General features: G+C 44.2%; 1 long non-coding RNA gene across 2 annotated transcripts in view; it reads right to left on the bottom strand.

Moving 5' to 3' along the window:
• Positions 1-15,290, bottom strand: part of LOC128427419 (uncharacterized) — a 204,102-nt gene that overhangs the window by 133,452 nt on the left and 55,360 nt on the right. The window contains exon 1 of one of the 2 annotated variants that reach the window (XR_008333336.1): positions 2,672-2,773. The exons of the other annotated variant lie outside the window; for it this stretch is intronic. This is a non-coding gene — a long non-coding RNA (uncharacterized LOC128427419). Of the gene's footprint in view, positions 1-2,671; positions 2,774-15,290 lie in introns of those variants that run through there. 2 annotated transcript variants of the gene reach the window in all.

Raw genomic sequence — 15,290 nt, forward strand, 5'->3', positions numbered from 1 at the left:
AACAACCCTCCTAAGTATTCAGCCCTCTCTGCCGTCGATGGAAAATAGGATTTGTCTACGCGTTATTCATAGGCTGCAACGCGATATCATCTGAGGTCATTTTTTCCCCCTTCTGTTTTCTAACCAGGCATTTCCCGGTGCCATTGTTGTTGTTGCTATTTTTAGCAGCGCAGCGAGAGAGAGGACACACGTGCCACTCACGGACAGGCATACAGGGCCTCTGTTTAACGAGCCACAGTCACAACAGGCCAGTGTGCTGCTGCTGCACAGACGACTCTGTGTCCCACTGACACTGTTACCACACAGGGCAGCAGGTCACCAGCAACAAGCACGGCGAACCGCTGGGGAAGTCCTGCTTGTGACTGCTGCCAATACACAGACCGTGTATCCAGCATAGTGAAGGCGCAACAAGCTGTACGCTTACTGCCCTATATGACCTGCATTTGGTTTCCACCATGCAACTGTTAATGAAAAACAACTATTTTTAGCTTGGTGCTAAGACTTTTGTTAATTAAAACCTTTCTGAATCTATTGTCTTCCCAGAGTATATTCTGCTCTCCTGCACAATCCAAGGTCGGATTCCCAAACTGTTGAACTTCCCCAGGGCAACTGGTTCTGTGTGACAATTACATTGTAGTAATCTGATTATTTTGCCATTTGTTTAGCAATCTGCAGCACTCAAACCGTAAGGGCCCTAAGGTGGCTCTTACATTTTTAGGGGGGCTCCTTTGAGGACCGGAGTTAATTTTTCCCCTGGGCAAATTGTTTTGCTAGGGTCAGTAAGTCCCTATATGTTTTATGTTCATTATATGCACCTATATACCAAAGAAAATCCCAGGTAGGTGTAAACCTACTTGGCAATACATACTTTCTGATTCTGATTCTGATGATTCAGGAATAATATTGCATTAATATAGGTGTTGCTTGAATTCCTGATCTAATCAGCTTTGTTCCTAAAAATTCAACTTTATTTCTTGTACCACCTGGCTTCAACTATTCTATGACTCAATGAAAGATACTGACAGGGCTTTGGTAATGTTTACCATAATTATTTAGCAGTGGTACCTGAACACCATGTTTTGTAACCCCTCCTCCTATACTGAAATGATTCACTTTGCATACAAAACAGATATAAGATAGAATTTGCACTTATTTTGTAGTCAGTTTTTTTTTTCTCTGTTACAGTTTACGAGTGGCCCATACATAAGTTTGATTGATATATACTTTCGTTTTTTCATACAACAAATTGCATGTCAGCTATTTCAAAAGGCCTTTTAAACAAGTGAACAATGCAATCTTCAAATCCGAAATTTCCAATTTATCAGATTGAAAGCTCTGTAATTCAGCTCAAAATTCAGCAAAAAAGTTATACTTTGACTTTGTCCACAAAGTTAGTGTTATACTTAAAATTAAAAAATACGAATCATCAAAATGATCTGGCGGGCCAGATATTATTGCTGGCCGGACATTTTTGCTCCACGGCCACCATTTGCCAGGTATTGTGCTGAATGAGAAAGTATAACTGCTGAGCCGGCTTTCTTCTAGTGATATGTCCTTGAGCAAGGCCTTAAGGGCCAGTGCACTAGTGGGATAGCTCAGTGACCAGTAGGTCAGATTGTGGGTGCACTGGGCAGCTTCCAGCTAAGTTAACTAGGTGAATATGAAAGCAGTGTTGTCTGGATGGAAAATGGTCTTGAATTCTTTAAAATATATATATCTAGTGCCACAAAGTTATTACTGTGGTAAAATTATGAATTTTTCCTTATTGATTTTGTGTCTTACAGGCAGAAATCCTAGACTATTACAGCCCCCCCCCCCCCCACCCCACCCCCGGATACTGACAATCATGCTAATAGCCACATGATTAATAAAGTATATTTTCTGTACAGGGAGGTGTTTCCGTGAAAAGCCATGAGGCCCTAAAATGTTACAACTCGGTTTTTAGTAGCTTACACCAATTTTCCAGCCGTGTCTGCAGTCTAAAAATGGTTCTCCGACTCTCGCGCACACCTCTGTAATAGTGGTTGTGCCGTAAAACTGTCCCCTTATCTTTCCTATGTGTGTAAATCCTGGCTTGTCCGATTCCAACCACATTAACCCAAACAGTGAAAAGCTGTGGTGAGACAGTAAGGATGGGAAGTGGGGGGTGTGGGTGAAAGAAAACAAGAGGGAGCTAAAATCCCATCATAGGCAAAAAAGAAAATTGAGTAAAAACAGAAAAATTAAGTGCACACTTGGCTATTAAGATATACATATCAAGCAACACATGCAGGTGCAGAAAGCTGCTGCTCGGGAACATATTTTGCAGGGAAAGGGCTGTTTTTAAGCTTTGGCCATTTTCAGAATGACTTTAGCATCTTTAGGACTGGATTAAAAACCGCTGCAGTCTGTTTCTGGACGCCAGACACCAGTCTGCTAACAAGTCAGGTTTTATTAATAACATATGAGACAAAGCCTGATACCCAGCTGTACTATTGATGCAGGGGTTTTATGGACTGAAAATAAACCAAGGAATAGTAACACTTAAAATGTGGTGTAAGTGTATTAATGCACGGCGTGGGATAAGAGAGGAAGCAAATGGGTTATTGAGACAGGTAAAGAGAGGCAGGGACGAAATCCCTCATCCTAAGTAGGTCAAAAAATGGATGTGTGAAAGACATATTGACTCTACCTTCACCACTTGATGACGTTAGTGTTGATGATGCTGACGGCTGCGGTGATGCTGACGTCTTGCTCCCCTGGGCGTCCTTCGCGTGCCGGGACAGGGAAAGGTGAACCGACGTCTCACCGCCCGGTGCACCCCAGCCTATGACATCAGGAGTGAGAACATTGGTTTCTACTCATCGCCTCAGATGCATTCTTACCGACCACTAATTCCCCCCATTTGCTGTCCACACTTTTATTGTAGAACATTGAACGTTTTCCACTTGCTTTGCTCTCTTTGCAGAAGGCACTGTTCTTGTAACTCATGAATGGTTGATGGTAAAAAAGTAGGGTAGGCTTGTTTTTCTGTTTCGATAACAAGGTTCTGTGAGCTTTTGTGAGACAAAGGTCAGATTCAGGTCGTTTTGGTGTAAATATGGGATTTTGAAAACAGTCACAGACATCTTTAGTCACTAAAATGTGCACATCCTGAAAATGAGGCTTAACGTAACTTCAGTCGGGAAGATTTCTACCCATTCTATCAATCTCAGTACTCTCACTCACTATGCTTATTAATCAGCTGATTGGGGGCGTTTCTAACGGCCAATCATATTCTGCCACAGTCTCTTCCAGCCATTCATGAGGCTGCTGTCAAACTTGAAATCCCTTCTCCTCTCTACCGTAGTCAGCCGTCATTCAGTGACATGTGCAACCCACCTCCGCCCCAATCTCCTCCAGTCTTCAGCAGGATCATCATCATCACCTTATCTGCTTCATCAACCACCACCAGTGTCCAGAACCCGGGGGGGATTCCTAGACTAAGTTCTGCTTCACCCCCTTCTTAACCTGATGACATCACATAGGGGTCTAAAACGGCATAAGACTTAAAAATGCACAAGTCCGGGGAATTCATACAGGTCATCTATATCCTTAGCATCTTGCCCGAGGACACTTCAGAGTGCAGACTGAAGGTGCAGGGGATCGATCCATTGACTCTCTGGTTAGTGGATGGCCCTCTCTACCTCCTGAGCCACAACCAACACCACCACGACCCCCCCTCCTCAGTTTAGTTCCTTGTTATGTATCTGGGAGAATGTCACACTGTCTTCATTTATCATTTTGGTAGCCTTGAGATAAAATCAGACAAGCCAATGAGACACAAATATGTCTGTTGCCCAAAACCCATCATTGCACTCTCCTCCAGTTTCAGCTCTACCCAGGTGAGACAGGCTAAGCTTTATTTTCGTCAACTCTTTATTTTCTCTTAGAGTCATCAGGTTTTGACATTATTCTTGGAGGACTGCTATGATGCAAGTATCTCACTCGCGCCAGATAAAACAAATACTTTGGCCCATTCCCTCCAGCTCCCCCCTCCATCCCCAGTTGTATTGTATTCAGCCTGTTTCCCTCTCATCTCCTTTGTTTTTTGGCAAACAGTCCACCGCATGAGGTGCTGGCCTGCAAGGCCTCAGGCTGTGGTAATGACACTGTTTTCACTAATATGTCCTCTCAAGGCAGATGCAGCCCAAATCGGGTTTCATACCATGGTCCGTTATGCCGGTGACTCATCAGAGCTACTTTGACTGTTTTTCCCTATGTTCATTGCTACAACATCTGGTGAACCTGTGGCCAAAGGACTAAAACGTTGCGTACCACTTGCTGAGTGCACATGCTGCTAAACGGAGGTTATCATTTAAGAGGAGGTTACAGCTAGAGAACAGCCATGACAAATGTTGGCAAATGTACGCATCAGTCACTTAAAAAAAAAAGAGCAAAACCACAACAGACTGATCAGTATGATCATAGTAAAGTCTTCACAGGTAGATATAGATGATATAAGTTCATATTTTGAGCCGCTCTGGTACAGCAGCCGGAGTCATTTTAAAGTTCGTTTTCTGTTTGCTTTCAGAACTCAAACGTCAGAATCAAGAGTTCAAACTGGGAAGATGCAGCAGAATGTTTTTTAACCAAAGCAAACAGGTTGAGTGGAAAGCACCCTGAAACTCCATGTCCATGGCAAAGATCAGCATCCTCAACAGCTGATGATCCAGAGAAGACAAAGATCAAACAGTAGCATTGTTCGTGTAGAGCAGGATCGAGCCAGTTCTATTATAATACAGTGTTATTGACGTATAAAGATAAAATACAGATTTTCCTTTGTTTTACCAGAACCTTTGGGGTCTTTACTGCTAATTATAGAAAACCATACTTGGACAAGCAATAAGTTTGTTATGTTTACACTTCACTTAATTCAGCTGGAGAAGGTTTCCCCAAACTAATTAATATGCAGAGCTCCCCATAGGCACTAAATAAAGATGGACAACATGTCTCTGCTTCCTCCCATTGTACAGAAATGAAGCCCAAATCTCCTGGATATTAACGCTGTCATCTCGCAATGTTGCAAGTCAGCTGTCAATCACTATGTTTCATCCAGTTTAAATAATATTACAAAAGTTACCATAAACAATTTTACCGGAAACATAAGCACTTACTTATATCAGTCAAATAAAAAATACCCTAAAATGACAGAAACCATTTTTGAGAACATTTTACTTGACATAACGTGTCACTAACATGGAGAAAGCTGCGTTTATGAGCTATACTCCAGCCAGTCAACAGGTGGCGATCAAGATGCTAGGGCTTCACTTTTGGGTTACTAATACCTAATAAACGAAAAGATATTTCCAGTTATTTTTGAAACTTTGACAACACAAAGGCTGCAGTAGTCAGTCCCAACCCACTGGAAAAACAAATGTAGGTAAGATTATTAGCCAAACATGCTAACATTAGCAGCATAGGTTAGAGCAGATAAACCCAAAGTTGTAGTGTTTTCTGTTAACTGTTAGATCTCTGTTTTCATGTGTGCACTCTGTTTCTCCTTGTGTGTTCTGTTTCCTGTTTTATTTTGTAGTTTCTCCTTCCTTGTGTGTTGTTTCCAGCTTCTCGGGTGTGTCACTTCCTTTCGGTGATTGTCTTCCCAGTCCTCATGTGTTTCACTTGTGTTTAATTGCTTCTGCCTTCCCTCTGTGTCTCTATTTAAGCCTCTGTGTTCCCCAAGCCCTTGGTCGGTTCGTACTCGTTATTTTCCACTCGTGGTTGTGCTACTCGTTGTCTACTCGTTTCCACACGTGATAGATATGGTTTGTTTGTCTCTGCTGTCTCGACCAGCTTCTCCTGCTTCCTTGTACTCTGTGTGCCTTGTCGCCAGAACGTACCTGTTAGTGTTAGTGTTTTGTTTTTGTCTTGTTTAAAGCCTTTTATTATATTAAATACCTTTTTTGTTTGTAACCTCTGCATCCTGGGTCCATCTCCTCCCTCAAACCGTAACAGAACGAACCGACCAAACTATGGACCCAGCAGAGGTTAGTTTATTTTTTGAAAGACTTTATTATTTTGATTTGATGTCGGAAGTGGAGTGGGGTCAAACCCTTTTGAGGGAACCCGCCTGGCTCTGGGAGGACCCCGCAGCCTCCAAAAAGGTTCTGGTGTGGGGGGTAGACGGTGGAGGGGGGGGCATCCACAGCAGGAGCCTCTCCCTTCAGCAGTCTAATCAGAGGCACCAGCCACCTCCAGCCCCGACTGGGCACCAGCCACCTCCAGCCCCGACTGGGCCCCAGCCACCTTCTGCCCCGACTGGGTCCCAGCCACATGCAGTCCCGACTGGGTTGCAGTCTCCTGTCCCTGCCCCCCGCCGGAGGATCCTAGCTGACGTCCCCTGTGTTTCGGCGTCGAAGATCCTCAAACCGGCGTTGGCTCCGCACCCTGCTCCAGCATCTGCTCCAGTGCCTGCTCCGCGCCGGAGGCTCTCGGCTGACGTCCCCTGTGTTTCGGCATCGGAGATCCTCGCGGTGCCAGCTCCGCACCCAGTCCCTGCTCCGCGACGGAGGCTCCCGTCTGATGTCTCTCTTTCTCCGACGTCAGTGGTCCTCACAGCGGCGTCCGCTCCTGCACCTGCCCCAGCACTGGCTCCAGTCCCTGCTCCAGTGCCTGCTCCAGTGCCTGTTCCGCGCCGGAGGCTCTCGGCTGACGTCCCGTGTATTTCGGCGTCGGAGGTCCTCGCGGTGCCAGCTCCAGCCCCTTCTCCAGTCCCTGGTCCAGTGCCTGCTCCAGTGCCTGCTCCGCGCCGGAGGCTCTCAGCTGACGTTCTCTGTGTTTCGGCGTTGGAGATCCTCGCGGTGCCAGCTCAAGCCCTTTCTCCAGCCCCTGCTCCAGTGCCTGCTTCGCGCCGGAGGCTCTCGGCTGACGTCCCCTGTGTTACGGCGTCGGAGGTCCTCGCGGTGCCAGCTCCAGCCCCTTCTCCAGCACCTGCTTCAGTGCCTGCTCCGCGCCGGAGGCTCTCGTCTGACGTCCCCTGTGTTTCGGCATCGGAGATCCTCACACCGGCGTTGGCTCCAGTGCCTGCTCCAGTGCCTGCTTCGCGCCGGAGGCTCTCGGCTGACATTCCCTGTGTTTCGGCGTTGGAGATCCTCACACCGGCGTTGGGTCCAGTCCCTGCTCCAGTGCCTGCTTTGCGCCGGAGGCTCTCGGCTGACGTTCCCTGTGTTTCGGCGTCGGAGATCCTCACACCGGCGTTGGCTCCAGTCACTGCTCCAGTCCGTGTGGAGCCACTGAACCCGGCCCTTGAGCGGCTACGGTGCCGTCTTCCTGGGACTATGTACTCTGTCCCTGACCGGCCTCCGGGCCGCCCTCCCGAGCCTAAGAACTCTGTCTCTTGTTTAAAGCCTTTTATTATATTAAATTCCTTTTTGTTTGTAACCTCTGCGTCCATCTCCTTCACTAAACCTTAACAAAAGTTTGATTAGGATCTTTTTCTTTTTGAAAGGTGCACCCTGTGGACAATATTCAGGCCTCTGGAGAAATGTAATGATTTACTGGTCTGCAATGCTTGGTTATGGTGCCACACATGTATGCCACAATATGATTAGACAATTGCTGTTGGGGGCCGTTATGGTCCATTCATTTAACGAATAAATAGAAATGTTTGTCAGCCAAAGAGCACACTTCTGCCCTGCACAGCCTTAATGAGTTATCACTGGCAATTCAGCCTTTAAATCTCAATCATCTGTATAATCCTCTTTATCAATATCCAGGAGACAACATACAGATATCTCCATGTTGTCTTACCCTCACTTTTCTGCTCGGTGTATCAGAAGGCAAAGTCAAAACACACTGCAATAAATTGTGATCAAAAGACGCAGTGGGAGCATAGCTCACGCTCGCTGGGATCCCACATGTAGTAATATCCTATAACTCAAGCAGCGCTGCTACTCTCTGTTGCCAGTAACTGTCACAGTGACTTAGACTTCTGGCTGAGTGGTCCAACAAACGTCTCCGCGCAGGAATATCCTGGAGAGAACAAAGAGTTTCAACGTGAGCTGTGGCCCAGTGCACACTGAATCAAGGTAGTGGCTCAGAGGGTTGCTAGTTAGAATCCATGCTGGGAGAGAATGTTTGGAGAAAGTCAATGTGACATACTCTGACCTTGAGCACCTGGATAAATGAAAGCTGACAAAACATCTGTATTTCATCATTGCAGGCAGTTTTCTACGAAAATATATAATTACATTTGAATATCTATTGTAAATACATTGTGCTGTAATATATATGCATTAACAAAAAATGTGTAGCAGGTATTGATATATTTTACAATGTTTGGTAATGCACAGGCAATAAATAAGACATGAATAATAATTGGATACATATTAAATAGTATTTATTTGACTGTTTTGGCTATTCAGTTATAACTGTCATTAAAAACTGCCGTCTTGTAATGTGTGGTCTACAAACCTAGGCACGAGATCCAAAGGATCACTTCTGTTTCTAATTAAGGTAAAGGAGATATATATATATATATATATATATATATATATATATATATATATATATATAGACATACAATCTTTTATTGCACCTTTTGGCAAGGCGATAATACATCTATATGTTGTGAATCCATTTTTTAACCACTGGTATAATGATAATATTATATCATAATCATGCAAGTACACCCTTTCAAAGAAATTTACTTTACAGAATATTAACTCTGACATTGTTAATTAGAGTTAAAAAAAATGTAATAACCTAAATACATAGAATAAACCACACACAACCAAAACAATAAATAAAATTGAGTCTCTGGCTCTATTAAACATGTATAACACGATATATGTTACCAGCTCAGTGAACAGGATGATTATGATTTACATGAGCTTTGAAGGTTTGTATTGTATTAAGTTTCTTTGTGTTTGTGTCTGCTCATCTCTGTCTCTCATCACACAGACTATCAAATGTATTCAGTTAGTAATCGATGTTGTTGCATCAGGAATCCGGATTGTTCTGGTCACTTTTACCCTGATGTCCTGGCTCTGTGCATCTTGTGTTGTCTGTAACAGGTGAAATGCATCCACACAAAATATTGGGCTTCTCAATATCTGTAAATACGTGTCTAATAAACTCTGGAGTGAAACACAAAAGAAACGATTCGATCAAATACAGAGGCCGACCAGATTCAAATCTTGAAGTATTTAAAGCAGCTAGGGAGTGTTTCTGGGATTGACTAAGAACAATCTGTAGTGATGTGTTTTTAATAGTATTCAGGACGATGGAGTTTGTTTAAAAAAATATAGAATAATGAGAAATAACTTGTAGCCAATGTGCTTAGCTCTCAGAGTAGCACTGCCTCTCGGAAACATGTGTATAAAATCCTCTTTTAATCCTCATCTTCATTCCTCAAAGTAATTCTTCATGAGGACTGAGCCAAATGCCAGTGGCAGCCCAGTTAGCATGGAGTAAAAAAGTGATGCTTACAGCAACATTGTGCGTCTTTCAAGGCCGACGTGCACCTATCCAAACAATATCAGTGGATCCAGTTCAAGTTCACAAGATGACTTCACTTATTCCCTTCCAAATCAAACTTATTGATATCAAAGACAGAACCAAATCAAAGAAGATGGAGGAACATGCTGATGAGCGTGGCCAGCTTGAGGATTCAGTCCTAACGTTTTCAAGATCCCTAAAGTGGAGGGATCCAAAAATAACGGTAAAAGACGAGGGTTGCACTGATATATTGGGATGATATCAGGTTCTTTCTTTTTTTTTTATGAAAACATAAATCAGGGGGTTGGACGGTGTTGTCCTCTCTGGCCACACATTAACGTAAAAAAGAACTTTTTCTGTGGCCCTTTTTTATCCTTTGTAATTTATTTGCCCAAATCCCAGTAATGTTTTCCTTTCCTGCTGTGTCCACTAATGCTTCTCTAAACTTTGGAAGATGGTTTTGATAAAAACTCACCAAACTGCATGTGATGTGATTATCGGACTTTATATTTGAACTCAGCATCTCTTAAATCAGAACCATCTATCTGAGCATTCTCTGGAGAGAAACCCGAACAATGTCCTCCAATAAAAAAGGTTTATTCCATCTTTCACCACAGACTGTGCGTGTGTATGTCATGGTTGGCATCCTACACGACCTGTGACGCAAGTGATTTACAGTTATCATTACATTGACTGGTTGAGCACAGCACATAGCGCCACCTAGTGTCTCAAATCATCTTTGACCTTGCAAGGCCAATGATTGATTCTGTAGAGTCAACCATTCGGGATGTCTCTACTTTATGATATTTATCTATATTTGAAAAGGTTAACACCCTCTTATCAAAGGTGAGCCCCCCCCCCCCCCCCCCAACAGTGACCGCTCATGAATGGAAATCTGGAAAGCGGTGCTCATTTTCATATAAAACTTAAACTAAACCACAGAATTCTCTACCAGACAGAGACGTCCCCCATCGTCTCTTACCCTCAGTTGAACACCTTTTGTAAAGCTAGCTGAGTCAGCAGTCAGGCCAGAGGTTCATACGGCCCAGGACATACTTGGTCTTGAGCCGAGACTTGAAATTCCGAGGGCAAGAAACCTCTAATGAACTTACATTTTGATAGAACACCTCATTAACAACTTGCCTCTCTGATTCAGGCTCACGTTCCCTGGGCCAGTGAAGCCAGCTCAACAGTCAAGATCAGGAAAAAAGAAATAAAGAAAAAGAAGGAAGAGTGTTCAACCATGGAGACAAATATCAATCAGAAGACAGTCAGAGTGCGTTCCTGTTTTTCAGCTGCAGACAGTGAGACGTATAATTGATTCATAGCAGGTTATAAGCTAGAGTTTTATGGGGCCGGTCAGATTTAGGCTGCAGACATCTGCATTGTGAAGAGAACAAGTCGTAAAAAGTCTCAGTCACCTCATTTCAGATTTCCCCTGTTTCTGTTTATTGCCAGCGCCGTATCCCATAATGCACAGGAACTGCCGATATGTGTCTGGGCGACTGCGGCGGTTAGCGGGGGCATGAACCAGACATTCTGCCGATTCAACCCGTCTCTCTCGGCTGGTTTTCTCTTACTTACTTATTCACACACACACACACACGCACACACACAAAGGGAGAGCGAAAAAGATACAGTTTGAGAATATGTGACTATGCCAATTAGTCCTTGGCAGTATTATGTGCGACTCTACAGAAAGAAAAAAAAAAGAAGCCAGTAGAACAAGGCACGGAAGAACATAACGACCTGGTGTAATAAAACTAAGTGGGGGAGCTCCTGCGGTCGGCACACGTGCACGTCCAGACGTCGCACAGACTTGTTGTGGTAAAAAAAATTCCTCAGCATTTCTGCCCCACTCGTCGGGATCGAGTTAGTTGAACTAATGCAGAATTGACAATTGGCTTAGAAATAAAGTTTATGTGTGTCAGCTCAACAAAAGGACATTTTAGGATTACGGTGTATTAATGTGACTACCTTCACTGATGATCAGTCGCCAGCGTGACCTAATAAACCAGGTGTTTTTTCAATGTTTTACGATGTTTAGAATTTGAGTCAGTGAGTGGACCTCTGGGACGTGTGATGAGAGGGAGTGGGGGGGAAAGTGTGGGCCAGGAGAACTGGCGGTTGAAGAGCCACTGACAGTTATCATGGCAACAGGTAAACAAGTGGAATGAATGGAGAGCGGAGTCACCAGACTCAGAGGCATCAGTCCCTGCTGGTGTGGCTGTGCCTCGGAGGCCTTGTTCACACATGTATTCAAATACACGTGAAACAAAATATTGAGAAGTGAATTTCTCCATTGAAATCCCTTGTGTGTGTCCCCAGAGGATCCACACTAACACGCTGAAAGTAGAATAACTGATAATAAGCAAGTAGAGTCGCTTCCCTCTGCCAAGGCCCACCAGACCCCTGCCACAGCCTTCACTGAACCTCACAAGGTGGACAAATCTGTATCTGCCAGAAAACAAATCCAACCGAGCAATACAACTAAATTCAGCGTCTCTATAACATATGTGTGTAGGGGGGGGGATAAACCGGAAAGCAAACACATGTCTGCATTTCCGCGTGCATCTGTTGTTTGGACACCACCACCCACGCCACGCAGCTCTCGCTCTCTCACCAGTCTCCTGCTGCCTCGCATGGGAAAAGTATCCGAAAATATCTGAAAGAAAAGGCCCCACCGGTGACGGCTCTTTAAACATTTATATTTTACAGATATGAAATGCCTAATATCAGCTTGGGTGTAGGTGTACTGTAATGCGAATAAAAAAAAAGTGGCGACGATGAGCAGTGATGAACACATGAAAAGACTTTTAGAGAAAACTTGTTCACACCTGCAAAGAGATGTTAATCTCATTCTCGATTCTCTCACAGTTCCCAGAGAAAAAAGAAAGATGTGGAGAAATGGCGACAAACGGTGCTCATCCTGATAAATCAGATTTGCAGCTACAACGATGAATATCTAAACTGCAGCTTATACAAAACATTCTCTCCGTCTTTTCCTCTTCACATCTGCTGATATTCACTAAATCTACTCGTTTTAATCCGTCTCGTTCTGTTTATATCAGTTTATCTGCCTGCCTGTTTACCTCTCTCCTATTTGTTTCACTCTTTCTATTTGTTCTTCAGCCTGTGTGTACATTTTTGATTGAAACTTGCTCTCTCTCTCATGGCTGAAACATGGTGGAGGATTGGCAAAAAAAGAAACAACTACATTTTGCTGCTGAAACAAACAAAGGGGCAGATCAACATGATTTTTCCTAGATTTATCAGGACAAAATTAATGGACTTTTATGAAGGAAATGGGGACTGATGGGAGTTGGCAGTGGGATGAGCTATATTGTCATCCTAGCTTTAACTGATAAACTCAATTTTGATTCAACCATAGTTCATCATTATCATATCACATCTCAGTTCAAGGACAAGTTCAATACTTTCCAAGCTTGTATTTAAAACAATACTTACGTGCCCATATTTACATTAAAAGAGTAAAACAACCCTCAAGATTAATTTGGGATTCTGTATAGATAAGCGTTCTGTTTTTTTAGTTTGACCAATCACGTTAGAGCAGGCGTTGGTTGCCCGCAGGTAAACAGTCTGTATCACAAAAGTATCACTGTTTGTTATGTGTGGAGAAACTCTGCAAACACTGTAAACTGTGTGTGATGAATGGAAGACACCTGGATATGTACTGTCCACACCGGAAGCTCCAAAATATTGTCCGTTGCCCGCAGAGGCGTATTCGATAGTCACTGGGCTCTAGGATTGCATTTGTGCAACTGTGGGAACAGCCGCCTCATTTTTGCTTCAGATGAACTTCAGAATAATGCGTCAGCAGAAGAAAAGATTCTTCGGATTAACACTAAAACTCTCTCTCTCTCTCTCTCTCTCCAAAAAAAAAAAACTCTCACTGCCAAAACATATCACGAGAGAATGCCTTTGGAACCCAGCTCTCCACACGGGGGGGGGGGGCAGTGTTTCTTGGCCATTCAATTGTACGTGTTGAAACAATCCGAGGCTCAGCGTGAGCGGTGTCTTCGCGGTGTGTTATTCTTCACGAGCGCCGTGTCGGGATCTGGTGCGAGCGGTGTGAGTCCGGCCTCGCCTCGGCTTCATCAATCACGCCGCGACAGTGAATGGCAGGATAATATTGTTGCTGGTGGTTGATTGGGACGTCTCCCCCGAGAGCCTGAGACAGAGAGCGAGTGTGTGTGTGTGTGTGTTTGTATGTTAATGTGTCGAACAGCGTCTTGACTGTGCAGGAGGGGGGGGGCGGTTAATTACTTTTCTCTTTTTTTTGTGGGCGTCACATGTGCGTGCTTGTCCGTATCATATCATCGGGTACGAGTGCATGCGTGTAGCTGACCTGACATGCGTGTCACACACTGTACACACACCCAGACCAACACACACACACAGTCGGTGTACTTTAACTCCTTGGCGCCTGGGTCTTCCTGTAGTGCTGGAGGTGGGCTGCGCGCCGCTGGACAGGCTCTTCCCGTTAAGGGCCCTGTGGTTACGGAGGGACCATGTGCCCATTCACCACTGTTTGTTTTCTATGTCATTATGAGTCCAGCACTCCTTCACTGACCGGCCCCATCGAAATAGTCTCCTTTGTTAGACACACTCTCGCCCCCGTCATGGAACCATATAAAAACATTTGGCTAGATACACTTAGGTGTGCTTAGAGGTGTATGTCCAAATCACACACACACACACACACACACACACACTCTGTCGACTCAGTCTCCTCTAATCCACATGCATCCACGTCCACGCACACACAGCTTTCCATTCAGCCCTCCTCTCATAATGTTTCTTTACTTAACATTTAAAGTTCCTGAAATAGGAATGTTCCCTGAATCAAAACTGTTTCTCGACGGGAGCGCTCGCTGAAACGCCGACACCGTTTCTGGGGGCCCGCGGTGCATTCTGGGTTATTTGGTTTGGGCAGCCACGCGCCGTCTTCCTGTGCACGGCAAGTCAGAAGTGAAAAAAATAAAAATGATTTGATTTGATTATGATGTGGACAGGAGATATTTTGTCTACTTTGCGCCCTGGCAGCATCTTCTCGCCGCTCGCTGCAGCGGAGCCGGAGTGTTGTTTTTGAGCGAAACCCCATTTCGATGCCGGTCGGTAAATCTGGGCAAATGTTGTGCTCAGGATATGAGATGGGGAGTGAGGGACAGACACTGGTAATTACACAGATCCTGACAAATAGCAGGTAGGTGGAGGGATACAGGTGGAAATAGGCCACAATATCCTCCAAATCTGCAAATGGAAAATGAACGTACCCTCACTCACCCGTGCTCTGAGGTCTAGACAGAACCATCACATGCACCCACAGGGTGAAACTAAAGAGGGCAAACAAAGAGCAGCCGGGTAAAAGACGTCAGGAAGCATTTTTAGGAGAGTTTCGAAAAAACCCTGCAGTTGGTGGATTATTTAAAGAAGATATGTGTTTGCTAAAAATCCGCTTTCTTTCTGCTTCTCATTCCCCTTTTTCCCAGCTTGTTCTGTGTTTTGAAAAGAAACTGAGGAAAAATATAATGAGGAATGTTATTATAATATCTCCTACCATCACTCCCTAAAGTATCGGTGAATTATCACTTTGCTACTGTTCAGCTTTGAGGGTGAATTCTTTTTTTTCTCTCAAATGTAAATTGTGAAGTTTGGCCCAAACCACAAGACTCTGTTATGAATAAAACACATACTATTGAGAATATAGAAAACATAACGTAACATAAGTATATCCAGCCATTGTTGAACTTAGATTGAAATCTGCTGCATCGTTTTATGAATAAAGAGCGCATGCTAATCTTCCTGTACAT

Source organism: Pleuronectes platessa, chromosome 21 (assembly GCF_947347685.1).
Source record: "Pleuronectes platessa chromosome 21, fPlePla1.1, whole genome shotgun sequence".
NCBI lineage: Eukaryota > Metazoa > Chordata > Actinopteri > Pleuronectiformes > Pleuronectidae > Pleuronectes > Pleuronectes platessa.